Raw genomic sequence first — 14,675 nt, 5'->3', positions numbered from 1 at the left:
GAAAAAGTAAATCTTAAGACAAGCAATAATCTCTCATAGCTCCCCAGCTCAGGGTCGAGTGGATCGGTAGGGAAGCAGACTGAATCAGTAATGCATGCATAACGGAAAGCCAGGTCAGGGCATTGTCTCGGCGGCTCAGCGGATAGCAACGCAGCCTAGCGCCGCCGCCACCCTGGGTTCGAATCCCGGCAAGGCGTTTGCGACGAAAGTATGTTTTGGCAAAATCCATCCGTTTACCCAACAGACTTGGAACTTTATTTTTCGCCCTTCAGAATCTCGGATGCCGGTCCTGGACATGACCATAGACATGAAAAAGTAAATCTTAAGACAAGCAATAATCTCTCATAGCTCCACAGCTCAGGGTCGAGGGGATCGGTAGGGAAGCAGACTGAATCAGTAATGCATGCATAACGGAAAGCCAGGTCAGGGCATTGTCTCGGCGGCTCAGCGGATAGCAACGCAGCCTAGCGCCGCCGCCACCCTGGGTTCGAATCCCGGCAAGGCGTTTGCGACGAAAGTGTGTTTTGGCAAAATCCATCCGTTTACCCAACAGACTTGGAACTTTATTTTTCGCCCTTCAGAATCTCGGATGCCGGTCCTGGACATGACCATAGACATGAAAAAGTAAATCTTAAGACAAGCAATAATCTCTCATAGCTCCACAGCTCAGGGTCGAGTGGATCGGTAGGGAAGCAGACTGAATCAGTAGGGCAGCACACGGGCAGGCTGCATCAGCACGGTGGTTCGGTGGCTCAGCGGATAGCAATGCAGCCTTGCGGTAACGTCATTCTGGGTTCGAATCCCGCCATGGGTTGATGATTTAATGGTCCGTTCTGACGTTGAAGATGATCTCCTGCATGGCCGTATACCTCTTGTTCAACCGTCAGACTTTTAACTTTCCTTTACACCCATTACAAACATTTGTCCTAACTATACAGGTCAGAGCAGCACCGAGAAGTAGTCAGCTAGCACGGTGGCTCAGTGGATAACAGCGCAGCCTTACAACGCTGGGGTCGTGAGTTCGAATCCCGCCGTGGGGAGCGGTTCGGTAAGTTGATGTCGGTACAGGGAAGCGCTCTGACTGTAAGAGGGGTCGATGGAGTGGTTCGATGGGCATTGTCTGAAGAGTTGGGTGCCTTAGAGGCGCTCATTGGGAGCAGCCAGTAAGATGGGGGGGTGGGTCTATAGGGGTTCAGACGTGGCGAGAGGACTGTAAGAAGGTACCCTGTGACATAGAAGCGAACCTTGGGGCGTAGCCTGTGTGGAAGGGGTAAATTGTGGGGAGAAGCCAGGAAGGTAGGCTAAGCCGTAGGGGTGTGGACGCGACGGAGGTGGCCCATAGCAACGAGGACTGGGACATGTGGGTAAGACAGAGGACGGCTATGGGTGGGGAGTGAGAAGGCACCCTGTGAGATAGAGGAGAAGCTTGGGTGAATGGTCGGAAGTAGCCTGTAAAATAGGCTGAGCCGTCAGGGTGTAGATGCCGTAATGGAGATGGCCAAGAGGAAGGCACTGTGTGAGATAGAGGAGGACCTTGGAAGATAGGGAGCAGGAGCAAGCGTGGGAGCAGACTGTAAAAGAGGCTGGTCTGGGACAGAAGTACTGAGTGTACAATGGGGAAGCCTTGTTCACGCCCCCGTCACAGGATCATCGTCAATCACGCCGCCCTACAGACTCAGCCCCCTCGACTATTTTCCTCTATCGCTGACTCAGCCACGTCGCCAACCTCACCACCCGCCCACACTATTGCCTTCTAGCGCTCCCTTCCGGACTACGCCGCATCTCTTAGCTCAACCACGCTGCTCACCCACACCATGGTCCCCTATCGTTCTCCCCACCTCCACCACCCTACCTCAGGAACATCGCCAACCTAATCTCCCCCTAATTTTTCCTCTCCCCTATCGCTTCCCCCAGACCAGGCACATCATCTTTCACTTACTTTTTCTCATGGAACGTTCTTAGTGTCTCTCCACCCAATTTGTCGCTCTTTCACGCAGTAGTCTCCTTGGCGGGATTCGAACTCAGGACGCCGGCGTTGTAAGACGGAGCTGCTATCCTCTGAGCCACCGCGCTAGCTGAGGAATCTTCTGGACAAGACAATATACATCAAAAAAGTCCTATACAAGCAATAGTCTATCCGAACTATCCAGCTCAGGGATCAGTAGGGCAGCTCATTGAATCAGTAGCTCAGCACATTGACTAAGGAAAGGAGAAAGGCACAGCGGTTTAGTGGCTCGGTGGACAGCAGCGCAGCTCAGCTGCGACGGGGTCTTTGGTTCGAAACCCAGCCCACAAACCACCTGCCAACCATCAGACTTTGAACTTTATTTTTAGCCCTTCACAATCTCAGATGCCGGTCCTGGACATGACCATAGACATGAAAAAGTAAATCTTAAGACAAGCAATAATCTATCATAACTCGACAGCTCAGGGTCGAGTGGATCGGTAGGGAAGCAGACCGAATCGGTAGGGAAGCAAACTGAATCAGTAGGGCAGCACACGGGCAGGTAGCACCAGCACGGTGGCTCGGCGGCTCAGCGGATAGCAACGCAGCCTAGCGACGCCGCCCTCCTGGGTTCGAATCCCGGCAAGGCGTTTGCGCCGAAAGTGTATTTTGGCAAAATCCATCCGTTTACCCATCAGACTTGGAACTTTATTTTTAGCCCTTCAGAATCTCGGATGCCGGTCCTGGACATGACCATAGACATGAAAAAGTAAATCTTAAGACAAGCAATAATCTCTCATAGCTCCACAGCTCAGGGTCGAGTGGATCGGTAAGGAAGCAGACTGAATCAGTAATGCATGCATAACGGAAACCCAGGTCAGGGCATTGTCTCGGCGGCTCAGCGGATAGCAGCGCAGCCTAGCGCCGCCGCCAACCTGGGTTCGAATCCCGGCAATGCGTTTGCGACGAAAGTGTGTTTTGGCAAAATCCATCCGTTTACCCAACAGACTTGGAACTTTATTTTTCGCCCTTCAGAATCTCGGATGCCGGTCCTGGACATGACCATAGACATGAAAAAGTAAATCTTAAGACAAGCAATAATCTCTCATAGCTCCCCAGCTCAGGGTCGAGTGGATCGGTAGGGAAGCAGACTGAATCAGTAATGCATGCATAACGGAAAGCCAGGTCAGGGCATTGTCTCGGCGGCTCAGCGGATAGCAACGCAGCCTAGCGCCGCCGCCACCCTGGGTTCGAATCCCGGCAAGGCGTTTGCGACGAAAGTATGTTTTGGCAAAATCCATCCGTTTACCCAACAGACTTGGAACTTTATTTTTCGCCCTTCAGAATCTCGGATGCCGGTCCTGGACATGACCATAGACATGAAAAAGTAAATCTTAAGACAAGCAATAATCTCTCATAGCTCCACAGCTCAGGGTCGAGGGGATCGGTAGGGAAGCAGACTGAATCAGTAATGCATGCATAACGGAAAGCCAGGTCAGGGCATTGTCTCGGCGGCTCAGCGGATAGCAACGCAGCCTAGCGCCGCCGCCACCCTGGGTTCGAATCCCGGCAAGGCGTTTGCGACGAAAGTGTGTTTTGGCAAAATCCATCCGTTTACCCAACAGACTTGGAACTTTATTTTTCGCCCTTCAGAATCTCGGATGCCGGTCCTGGACATGACCATAGACATGAAAAAGTAAATCTTAAGACAAGCAATAATCTCTCATAGCTCCACAGCTCAGGGTCGAGTGGATCGGTAGGGAAGCAGACTGAATCAGTAGGGCAGCACACGGGCAGGCTGCATCAGCACGGTGGTTCGGTGGCTCAGCGGATAGCAATGCAGCCTTGCGGTAACGTCATTCTGGGTTCGAATCCCGCCATGGGTTGATGATTTAATGGTCCGTTCTGACGTTGAAGATGATCTCCTGCATGGCCGTATACCTCTTGTTCAACCGTCAGACTTTTAACTTTCCTTTACACCCATTACAAACATTTGTCCTAACTATACAGGTCAGAGCAGCACCGAGAAGTAGTCAGCTAGCACGGTGGCTCAGTGGATAACAGCGCAGCCTTACAACGCTGGGGTCGTGAGTTCGAATCCCGCCGTGGGGAGCGGTTCGGTAAGTTGATGTCGGTACAGGGAAGCGCTCTGACTGTAAGAGGGGTCGATGGAGTGGTTCGATGGGCATTGTCTGAAGAGTTGGGTGCCTTAGAGGCGCTCATTGGGAGCAGCCAGTAAGATGGGGGGGTGGGTCTATAGGGGTTCAGACGTGGCGAGAGGACTGTAAGAAGGTACCCTGTGACATAGAAGCGAACCTTGGGGCGTAGCCTGTGTGGAAGGGGTAAATTGTGGGGAGAAGCCAGGAAGGTAGGCTAAGCCGTAGGGGTGTGGACGCGACGGAGGTGGCCCATAGCAACGAGGACTGGGACATGTGGGTAAGACAGAGGACGGCTATGGGTGGGGAGTGAGAAGGCACCCTGTGAGATAGAGGAGAAGCTTGGGTGAATGGTCGGAAGTAGCCTGTAAAATAGGCTGAGCCGTCAGGGTGTAGATGCCGTAATGGAGATGGCCAAGAGGAAGGCACTGTGTGAGATAGAGGAGGACCTTGGAAGATAGGGAGCAGGAGCAAGCGTGGGAGCAGACTGTAAAAGAGGCTGGTCTGGGACAGAAGTACTGAGTGTACAATGGGGAAGCCTTGTTCACGCCCCCGTCACAGGATCATCGTCAATCACGCCGCCCTACAGACTCAGCCCCCTCGACTATTTTCCTCTATCGCTGACTCAGCCACGTCGCCAACCTCACCACCCGCCCACACTATTGCCTTCTAGCGCTCCCTTCCGGACTACGCCGCATCTCTTAGCTCAACCACGTTGCTCACCCACACCATGGTCCCCTATCGTTCTCCCCACCTCCACCACCCTACCTCAGGAACATCGCCAACCTAATCTCCCCCTAATTTTTCCTCTCCCCTATCGCTTCCCCCAGACCAGGCACATCATCTTTCACTTACTTTTTCTCATGGAACGTTCTTAGTGTCTCTCCACCCAATTTGTCGCTCTTTCACGCAGTAGTCTCCTTGGCGGGATTCGAACTCAGGACGCCGGCGTTGTAAGACGGAGCTGCTATCCTCTGAGCCACCGCGCTAGCTGAGGAATCTTCTGGACAAGACAATATACATCAAAAAAGTCCTATACAAGCAATAGTCTATCCGAACTATCCAGCTCAGGGATCAGTAGGGCAGCTCATTGAATCAGTAGCTCAGCACATTGACTAAGGAAAGGAGAAAGGCACAGCGGTTTAGTGGCTCGGTGGACAGCAGCGCAGCTCAGCTGCGACGGGGTCTTTGGTTCGAAACCCAGCCCACAAACCACCTGCCAACCATCAGACTTTGAACTTTATTTTTAGCCCTTCACAATCTCAGATGCCGGTCCTGGACATGACCATAGACATGAAAAAGTAAATCTTAAGACAAGCAATAATCTATCATAACTCGACAGCTCAGGGTCGAGTGGATCGGTAGGGAAGCAGACCGAATCGGTAGGGAAGCAAACTGAATCAGTAGGGCAGCACACGGGCAGGTAGCACCAGCACGGTGGCTCGGCGGCTCAGCGGATAGCAACGCAGCCTAGCGACGCCGCCCTCCTGGGTTCGAATCCCGGCAAGGCGTTTGCGCCGAAAGTGTATTTTGGCAAAATCCATCCGTTTACCCATCAGACTTGGAACTTTATTTTTAGCCCTTCAGAATCTCGGATGCCGGTCCTGGACATGACCATAGACATGAAAAAGTAAATCTTAAGACAAGCAATAATCTCTCATAGCTCCACAGCTCAGGGTCGAGTGGATCGGTAAGGAAGCAGACTGAATCAGTAATGCATGCATAACGGAAACCCAGGTCAGGGCATTGTCTCGGCGGCTCAGCGGATAGCAGCGCAGCCTAGCGCCGCCGCCAACCTGGGTTCGAATCCCGGCAATGCGTTTGCGACGAAAGTGTGTTTTGGCAAAATCCATCCGTTTACCCAACAGACTTGGAACTTTATTTTTCGCCCTTCAGAATCTCGGATGCCGGTCCTGGACATGACCTGATTCAGTCTGCTTCCCTACCGATCCACTCGACCCTGAGCTGGGGAGCTATGAGAGATTATTGCTTGTCTTAAGATTTACTTTTTCATGTCTATGAAAAAGTAAATCTTAAGACAAGCAATAATCTCTCATAGCTCCCCAGCTCAGGGTCGAGTGGATCGGTAGGGAAGCAGACTGAATCAGTAATGCATGCATAACGGAAAGCCAGGTCAGGGCATTGTCTCGGCGGCTCAGCGGATAGCAACGCAGCCTAGCGCCGCCGCCACCCTGGGTTCGAATCCCGGCAAGGCGTTTGCGACGAAAGTATGTTTTGGCAAAATCCATCCGTTTACCCAACAGACTTGGAACTTTATTTTTCGCCCTTCAGAATCTCGGATGCCGGTCCTGGACATGACCATAGACATGAAAAAGTAAATCTTAAGACAAGCAATAATCTCTCATAGCTCCACAGCTCAGGGTCGAGGGGATCGGTAGGGAAGCAGACTGAATCAGTAATGCATGCATAACGGAAAGCCAGGTCAGGGCATTGTCTCGGCGGCTCAGCGGATAGCAACGCAGCCTAGCGCCGCCGCCACCCTGGGTTCGAATCCCGGCAAGGCGTTTGCGACGAAAGTGTGTTTTGGCAAAATCCATCCGTTTACCCAACAGACTTGGAACTTTATTTTTCGCCCTTCAGAATCTCGGATGCCGGTCCTGGACATGACCATAGACATGAAAAAGTAAATCTTAAGACAAGCAATAATCTCTCATAGCTCCACAGCTCAGGGTCGAGTGGATCGGTAGGGAAGCAGACTGAATCAGTAGGGCAGCACACGGGCAGGCTGCATCAGCACGGTGGTTCGGTGGCTCAGCGGATAGCAATGCAGCCTTGCGGTAACGTCATTCTGGGTTCGAATCCCGCCATGGGTTGATGATTTAATGGTCCGTTCTGACGTTGAAGATGATCTCCTGCATGGCCGTATACCTCTTGTTCAACCGTCAGACTTTTAACTTTCCTTTACACCCATTACAAACATTTGTCCTAACTATACAGGTCAGAGCAGCACCGAGAAGTAGTCAGCTAGCACGGTGGCTCAGTGGATAACAGCGCAGCCTTACAACGCTGGGGTCGTGAGTTCGAATCCCGCCGTGGGGAGCGGTTCGGTAAGTTGATGTCGGTACAGGGAAGCGCTCTGACTGTAAGAGGGGTCGATGGAGTGGTTCGATGGGCATTGTCTGAAGAGTTGGGTGCCTTAGAGGCGCTCATTGGGAGCAGCCAGTAAGATGGGGGGGTGGGTCTATAGGGGTTCAGACGTGGCGAGAGGACTGTAAGAAGGTACCCTGTGACATAGAAGCGAACCTTGGGGCGTAGCCTGTGTGGAAGGGGTAAATTGTGGGGAGAAGCCAGGAAGGTAGGCTAAGCCGTAGGGGTGTGGACGCGACGGAGGTGGCCCATAGCAACGAGGACTGGGACATGTGGGTAAGACAGAGGACGGCTATGGGTGGGGAGTGAGAAGGCACCCTGTGAGATAGAGGAGAAGCTTGGGTGAATGGTCGGAAGTAGCCTGTAAAATAGGCTGAGCCGTCAGGGTGTAGATGCCGTAATGGAGATGGCCAAGAGGAAGGCACTGTGTGAGATAGAGGAGGACCTTGGAAGATAGGGAGCAGGAGCAAGCGTGGGAGCAGACTGTAAAAGAGGCTGGTCTGGGACAGAAGTACTGAGTGTACAATGGGGAAGCCTTGTTCACGCCCCCGTCACAGGATCATCGTCAATCACGCCGCCCTACAGACTCAGCCCCCTCGACTATTTTCCTCTATCGCTGACTCAGCCACGTCGCCAACCTCACCACCCGCCCACACTATTGCCTTCTAGCGCTCCCTTCCGGACTACGCCGCATCTCTTAGCTCAACCACGTTGCTCACCCACACCATGGTCCCCTATCGTTCTCCCCACCTCCACCACCCTACCTCAGGAACATCGCCAACCTAATCTCCCCCTAATTTTTCCTCTCCCCTATCGCTTCCCCCAGACCAGGCACATCATCTTTCACTTACTTTTTCTCATGGAACGTTCTTAGTGTCTCTCCACCCAATTTGTCGCTCTTTCACGCAGTAGTCTCCTTGGCGGGATTCGAACTCAGGACGCCGGCGTTGTAAGACGGAGCTGCTATCCTCTGAGCCACCGCGCTAGCTGAGGAATCTTCTGGACAAGACAATATACATCAAAAAAGTCCTATACAAGCAATAGTCTATCCGAACTATCCAGCTCAGGGATCAGTAGGGCAGCTCATTGAATCAGTAGCTCAGCACATTGACTAAGGAAAGGAGAAAGGCACAGCGGTTTAGTGGCTCGGTGGACAGCAGCGCAGCTCAGCTGCGACGGGGTCTTTGGTTCGAAACCCAGCCCACAAACCACCTGCCAACCATCAGACTTTGAACTTTATTTTTAGCCCTTCACAATCTCAGATGCCGGTCCTGGACATGACCATAGACATGAAAAAGTAAATCTTAAGACAAGCAATAATCTATCATAACTCGACAGCTCAGGGTCGAGTGGATCGGTAGGGAAGCAGACCGAATCGGTAGGGAAGCAAACTGAATCAGTAGGGCAGCACACGGGCAGGTAGCACCAGCACGGTGGCTCGGCGGCTCAGCGGATAGCAACGCAGCCTAGCGACGCCGCCATCCTGGGTTCGAATCCCGGCAAGGCGTTTGCGCCGAAAGTGTATTTTGGCAAAATCCATCCGTTTACCCATCAGACTTGGAACTTTATTTTTAGCCCTTCAGAATCTCGGATGCCGGTCCTGGACATGACCATAGACATGAAAAAGTAAATCTTAAGACAAGCAATAATCTCTCATAGCTCCACAGCTCAGGGTCGAGTGGATCGGTAAGGAAGCAGACTGAATCAGTAATGCATGCATAACGGAAACCCAGGTCAGGGCATTGTCTCGGCGGCTCAGCGGATAGCAGCGCAGCCTAGCGCCGCCGCCAACCTGGGTTCGAATCCCGGCAATGCGTTTGCGACGAAAGTGTGTTTTGGCAAAATCCATCCGTTTACCCAACAGACTTGGAACTTTATTTTTCGCCCTTCAGAATCTCGGATGCCGGTCCTGGACATGACCATAGACATGAAAAAGTAAATCTTAAGACAAGCAATAATCTCTCATAGCTCCCCAGCTCAGGGTCGAGTGGATCGGTAGGGAAGCAGACTGAATCAGTAATGCATGCATAACGGAAAGCCAGGTCAGGGCATTGTCTCGGCGGCTCAGCGGATAGCAACGCAGCCTAGCGCCGCCGCCACCCTGGGTTCGAATCCCGGCAAGGCGTTTGCGACGAAAGTATGTTTTGGCAAAATCCATCCGTTTACCCAACAGACTTGGAACTTTATTTTTCGCCCTTCAGAATCTCGGATGCCGGTCCTGGACATGACCATAGACATGAAAAAGTAAATCTTAAGACAAGCAATAATCTCTCATAGCTCCACAGCTCAGGGTCGAGGGGATCGGTAGGGAAGCAGACTGAATCAGTAATGCATGCATAACGGAAAGCCAGGTCAGGGCATTGTCTCGGCGGCTCAGCGGATAGCAACGCAGCCTAGCGCCGCCGCCACCCTGGGTTCGAATCCCGGCAAGGCGTTTGCGACGAAAGTGTGTTTTGGCAAAATCCATCCGTTTACCCAACAGACTTGGAACTTTATTTTTCGCCCTTCAGAATCTCGGATGCCGGTCCTGGACATGACCATAGACATGAAAAAGTAAATCTTAAGACAAGCAATAATCTCTCATAGCTCCACAGCTCAGGGTCGAGTGGATCGGTAGGGAAGCAGACTGAATCAGTAGGGCAGCACACGGGCAGGCTGCATCAGCACGGTGGTTCGGTGGCTCAGCGGATAGCAATGCAGCCTTGCGGTAACGTCATTCTGGGTTCGAATCCCGCCATGGGTTGATGATTTAATGGTCCGTTCTGACGTTGAAGATGATCTCCTGCATGGCCGTATACCTCTTGTTCAACCGTCAGACTTTTAACTTTCCTTTACACCCATTACAAACATTTGTCCTAACTATACAGGTCAGAGCAGCACCGAGAAGTAGTCAGCTAGCACGGTGGCTCAGTGGATAACAGCGCAGCCTTACAACGCTGGGGTCGTGAGTTCGAATCCCGCCGTGGGGAGCGGTTCGGTAAGTTGATGTCGGTACAGGGAAGCGCTCTGACTGTAAGAGGGGTCGATGGAGTGGTTCGATGGGCATTGTCTGAAGAGTTGGGTGCCTTAGAGGCGCTCATTGGGAGCAGCCAGTAAGATGGGGGGGTGGGTCTATAGGGGTTCAGACGTGGCGAGAGGACTGTAAGAAGGTACCCTGTGACATAGAAGCGAACCTTGGGGCGTAGCCTGTGTGGAAGGGGTAAATTGTGGGGAGAAGCCAGGAAGGTAGGCTAAGCCGTAGGGGTGTGGACGCGACGGAGGTGGCCCATAGCAACGAGGACTGGGACATGTGGGTAAGACAGAGGACGGCTATGGGTGGGGAGTGAGAAGGCACCCTGTGAGATAGAGGAGAAGCTTGGGTGAATGGTCGGAAGTAGCCTGTAAAATAGGCTGAGCCGTCAGGGTGTAGATGCCGTAATGGAGATGGCCAAGAGGAAGGCACTGTGTGAGATAGAGGAGGACCTTGGAAGATAGGGAGCAGGAGCAAGCGTGGGAGCAGACTGTAAAAGAGGCTGGTCTGGGACAGAAGTACTGAGTGTACAATGGGGAAGCCTTGTTCACGCCCCCGTCACAGGATCATCGTCAATCACGCCGCCCTACAGACTCAGCCCCCTCGACTATTTTCCTCTATCGCTGACTCAGCCACGTCGCCAACCTCACCACCCGCCCACACTATTGCCTTCTAGCGCTCCCTTCCGGACTACGCCGCATCTCTTAGCTCAACCACGTTGCTCACCCACACCATGGTCCCCTATCGTTCTCCCCACCTCCACCACCCTACCTCAGGAACATCGCCAACCTAATCTCCCCCTAATTTTTCCTCTCCCCTATCGCTTCCCCCAGACCAGGCACATCATCTTTCACTTACTTTTTCTCATGGAACGTTCTTAGTGTCTCTCCACCCAATTTGTCGCTCTTTCACGCAGTAGTCTCCTTGGCGGGATTCGAACTCAGGACGCCGGCGTTGTAAGACGGAGCTGCTATCCTCTGAGCCACCGCGCTAGCTGAGGAATCTTCTGGACAAGACAATATACATCAAAAAAGTCCTATACAAGCAATAGTCTATCCGAACTATCCAGCTCAGGGATCAGTAGGGCAGCTCATTGAATCAGTAGCTCAGCACATTGACTAAGGAAAGGAGAAAGGCACAGCGGTTTAGTGGCTCGGTGGACAGCAGCGCAGCTCAGCTGCGACGGGGTCTTTGGTTCGAAACCCAGCCCACAAACCACCTGCCAACCATCAGACTTTGAACTTTATTTTTAGCCCTTCACAATCTCAGATGCCGGTCCTGGACATGACCATAGACATGAAAAAGTAAATCTTAAGACAAGCAATAATCTATCATAACTCGACAGCTCAGGGTCGAGTGGATCGGTAGGGAAGCAGACCGAATCGGTAGGGAAGCAAACTGAATCAGTAGGGCAGCACACGGGCAGGTAGCACCAGCACGGTGGCTCGGCGGCTCAGCGGATAGCAACGCAGCCTAGCGACGCCGCCATCCTGGGTTCGAATCCCGGCAAGGCGTTTGCGCCGAAAGTGTATTTTGGCAAAATCCATCCGTTTACCCATCAGACTTGGAACTTTATTTTTAGCCCTTCAGAATCTCGGATGCCGGTCCTGGACATGACCATAGACATGAAAAAGTAAATCTTAAGACAAGCAATAATCTCTCATAGCTCCACAGCTCAGGGTCGAGTGGATCGGTAAGGAAGCAGACTGAATCAGTAATGCATGCATAACGGAAACCCAGGTCAGGGCATTGTCTCGGCGGCTCAGCGGATAGCAGCGCAGCCTAGCGCCGCCGCCAACCTGGGTTCGAATCCCGGCAATGCGTTTGCGACGAAAGTGTGTTTTGGCAAAATCCATCCGTTTACCCAACAGACTTGGAACTTTATTTTTCGCCCTTCAGAATCTCGGATGCCGGTCCTGGACATGACCATAGACATGAAAAAGTAAATCTTAAGACAAGCAATAATCTCTCATAGCTCCCCAGCTCAGGGTCGAGTGGATCGGTAGGGAAGCAGACTGAATCAGTAATGCATGCATAACGGAAAGCCAGGTCAGGGCATTGTCTCGGCGGCTCAGCGGATAGCAACGCAGCCTAGCGCCGCCGCCACCCTGGGTTCGAATCCCGGCAAGGCGTTTGCGACGAAAGTATGTTTTGGCAAAATCCATCCGTTTACCCAACAGACTTGGAACTTTATTTTTCGCCCTTCAGAATCTCGGATGCCGGTCCTGGACATGACCATAGACATGAAAAAGTAAATCTTAAGACAAGCAATAATCTCTCATAGCTCCACAGCTCAGGGTCGAGGGGATCGGTAGGGAAGCAGACTGAATCAGTAATGCATGCATAACGGAAAGCCAGGTCAGGGCATTGTCTCGGCGGCTCAGCGGATAGCAACGCAGCCTAGCGCCGCCGCCACCCTGGGCTCGAATCCCGGCAAGGCGTTTGCGACGAAAGTGTGTTTTGGCAAAATCCATCCGTTTACCCAACAGACTTGGAACTTTATTTTTCGCCCTTCAGAATCTCGGATGCCGGTCCTGGACATGACCATAGACATGAAAAAGTAAATCTTAAGACAAGCAATAATCTCTCATAGCTCCACAGCTCAGGGTCGAGTGGATCGGTAGGGAAGCAGACTGAATCAGTAGGGCAGCACACGGGCAGGCTGCATCAGCACGGTGGTTCGGTGGCTCAGCGGATAGCAATGCAGCCTTGCGGTAACGTCATTCTGGGTTCGAATCCCGCCATGGGTTGATGATTTAATGGTCCGTTCTGACGTTGAAGATGATCTCCTGCATGGCCGTATACCTCTTGTTCAACCGTCAGACTTTTAACTTTCCTTTACACCCATTACAAACATTTGTCCTAACTATACAGGTCAGAGCAGCACCGAGAAGTAGTCAGCTAGCACGGTGGCTCAGTGGATAACAGCGCAGCCTTACAACGCTGGGGTCGTGAGTTCGAATCCCGCCGTGGGGAGCGGTTCGGTAAGTTGATGTCGGTACAGGGAAGCGCTCTGACTGTAAGAGGGGTCGATGGAGTGGTTCGATGGGCATTGTCTGAAGAGTTGGGTGCCTTAGAGGCGCTCATTGGGAGCAGCCAGTAAGATGGGGGGGTGGGTCTATAGGGGTTCAGACGTGGCGAGAGGACTGTAAGAAGGTACCCTGTGACATAGAAGCGAACCTTGGGGCGTAGCCTGTGTGGAAGGGGTAAATTGTGGGGAGAAGCCAGGAAGGTAGGCTAAGCCGTAGGGGTGTGGACGCGACGGAGGTGGCCCATAGCAACGAGGACTGGGACATGTGGGTAAGACAGAGGACGGCTATGGGTGGGGAGTGAGAAGGCACCCTGTGAGATAGAGGAGAAGCTTGGGTGAATGGTCGGAAGTAGCCTGTAAAATAGGCTGAGCCGTCAGGGTGTAGATGCCGTAATGGAGATGGCCAAGAGGAAGGCACTGTGTGAGATAGAGGAGGACCTTGGAAGATAGGGAGCAGGAGCAAGCGTGGGAGCAGACTGTAAAAGAGGCTGGTCTGGGACAGAAGTACTGAGTGTACAATGGGGAAGCCTTGTTCACGCCCCCGTCACAGGATCATCGTCAATCACGCCGCCCTACAGACTCAGCCCCCTCGACTATTTTCCTCTATCGCTGACTCAGCCACGTCGCCAACCTCACCACCCGCCCACACTATTGCCTTCTAGCGCTCCCTTCCGGACTACGCCGCATCTCTTAGCTCAACCACGCTGCTCACCCACACCATGGTCCCCTATCGTTCTCCCCACCTCCACCACCCTACCTCAGGAACATCGCCAACCTAATCTCCCCCTAATTTTTCCTCTCCCCTATCGCTTCCCCCAGACCAGGCACATCATCTTTCACTTACTTTTTCTCATGGAACGTTCTTAGTGTCTCTCCACCCAATTTGTCGCTCTTTCACGCAGTAGTCTCCTTGGCGGGATTCGAACTCAGGACGCCGGCGTTGTAAGACGGAGCTGCTATCCTCTGAGCCACCGCGCTAGCTGAGGAATCTTCTGGACAAGACAATATACATCAAAAAAGTCCTATACAAGCAATAGTCTATCCGAACTATCCAGCTCAGGGATCAGTAGGGCAGCTCATTGAATCAGTAGCTCAGCACATTGACTAAGGAAAGGAGAAAGGCACAGCGGTTTAGTGGCTCGGTGGACAGCAGCGCAGCTCAGCTGCGACGGGGTCTTTGGTTCGAAACCCAGCCCACAAACCACCTGCCAACCATCAGACTTTGAACTTTATTTTTAGCCCTTCACAATCTCAGATGCCGGTCCTGGACATGACCATAGACATGAAAAAGTAAATCTTAAGACAAGCAATAATCTATCATAACTCGACAGCTCAGGGTCGAGTGGATCGGTAGGGAAGCAGACCGAATCGGTAGGGAAGCAAACTGAATCAGTAGGGCAGCACACGGGCAGGTAGCACCAGCAC

Source organism: Leptodactylus fuscus, chromosome 1, assembly GCF_031893055.1.
Source record: "Leptodactylus fuscus isolate aLepFus1 chromosome 1, aLepFus1.hap2, whole genome shotgun sequence".
NCBI lineage: Eukaryota > Metazoa > Chordata > Amphibia > Anura > Leptodactylidae > Leptodactylus > Leptodactylus fuscus.
This window is presented reverse-complemented; position numbering follows the sequence as displayed.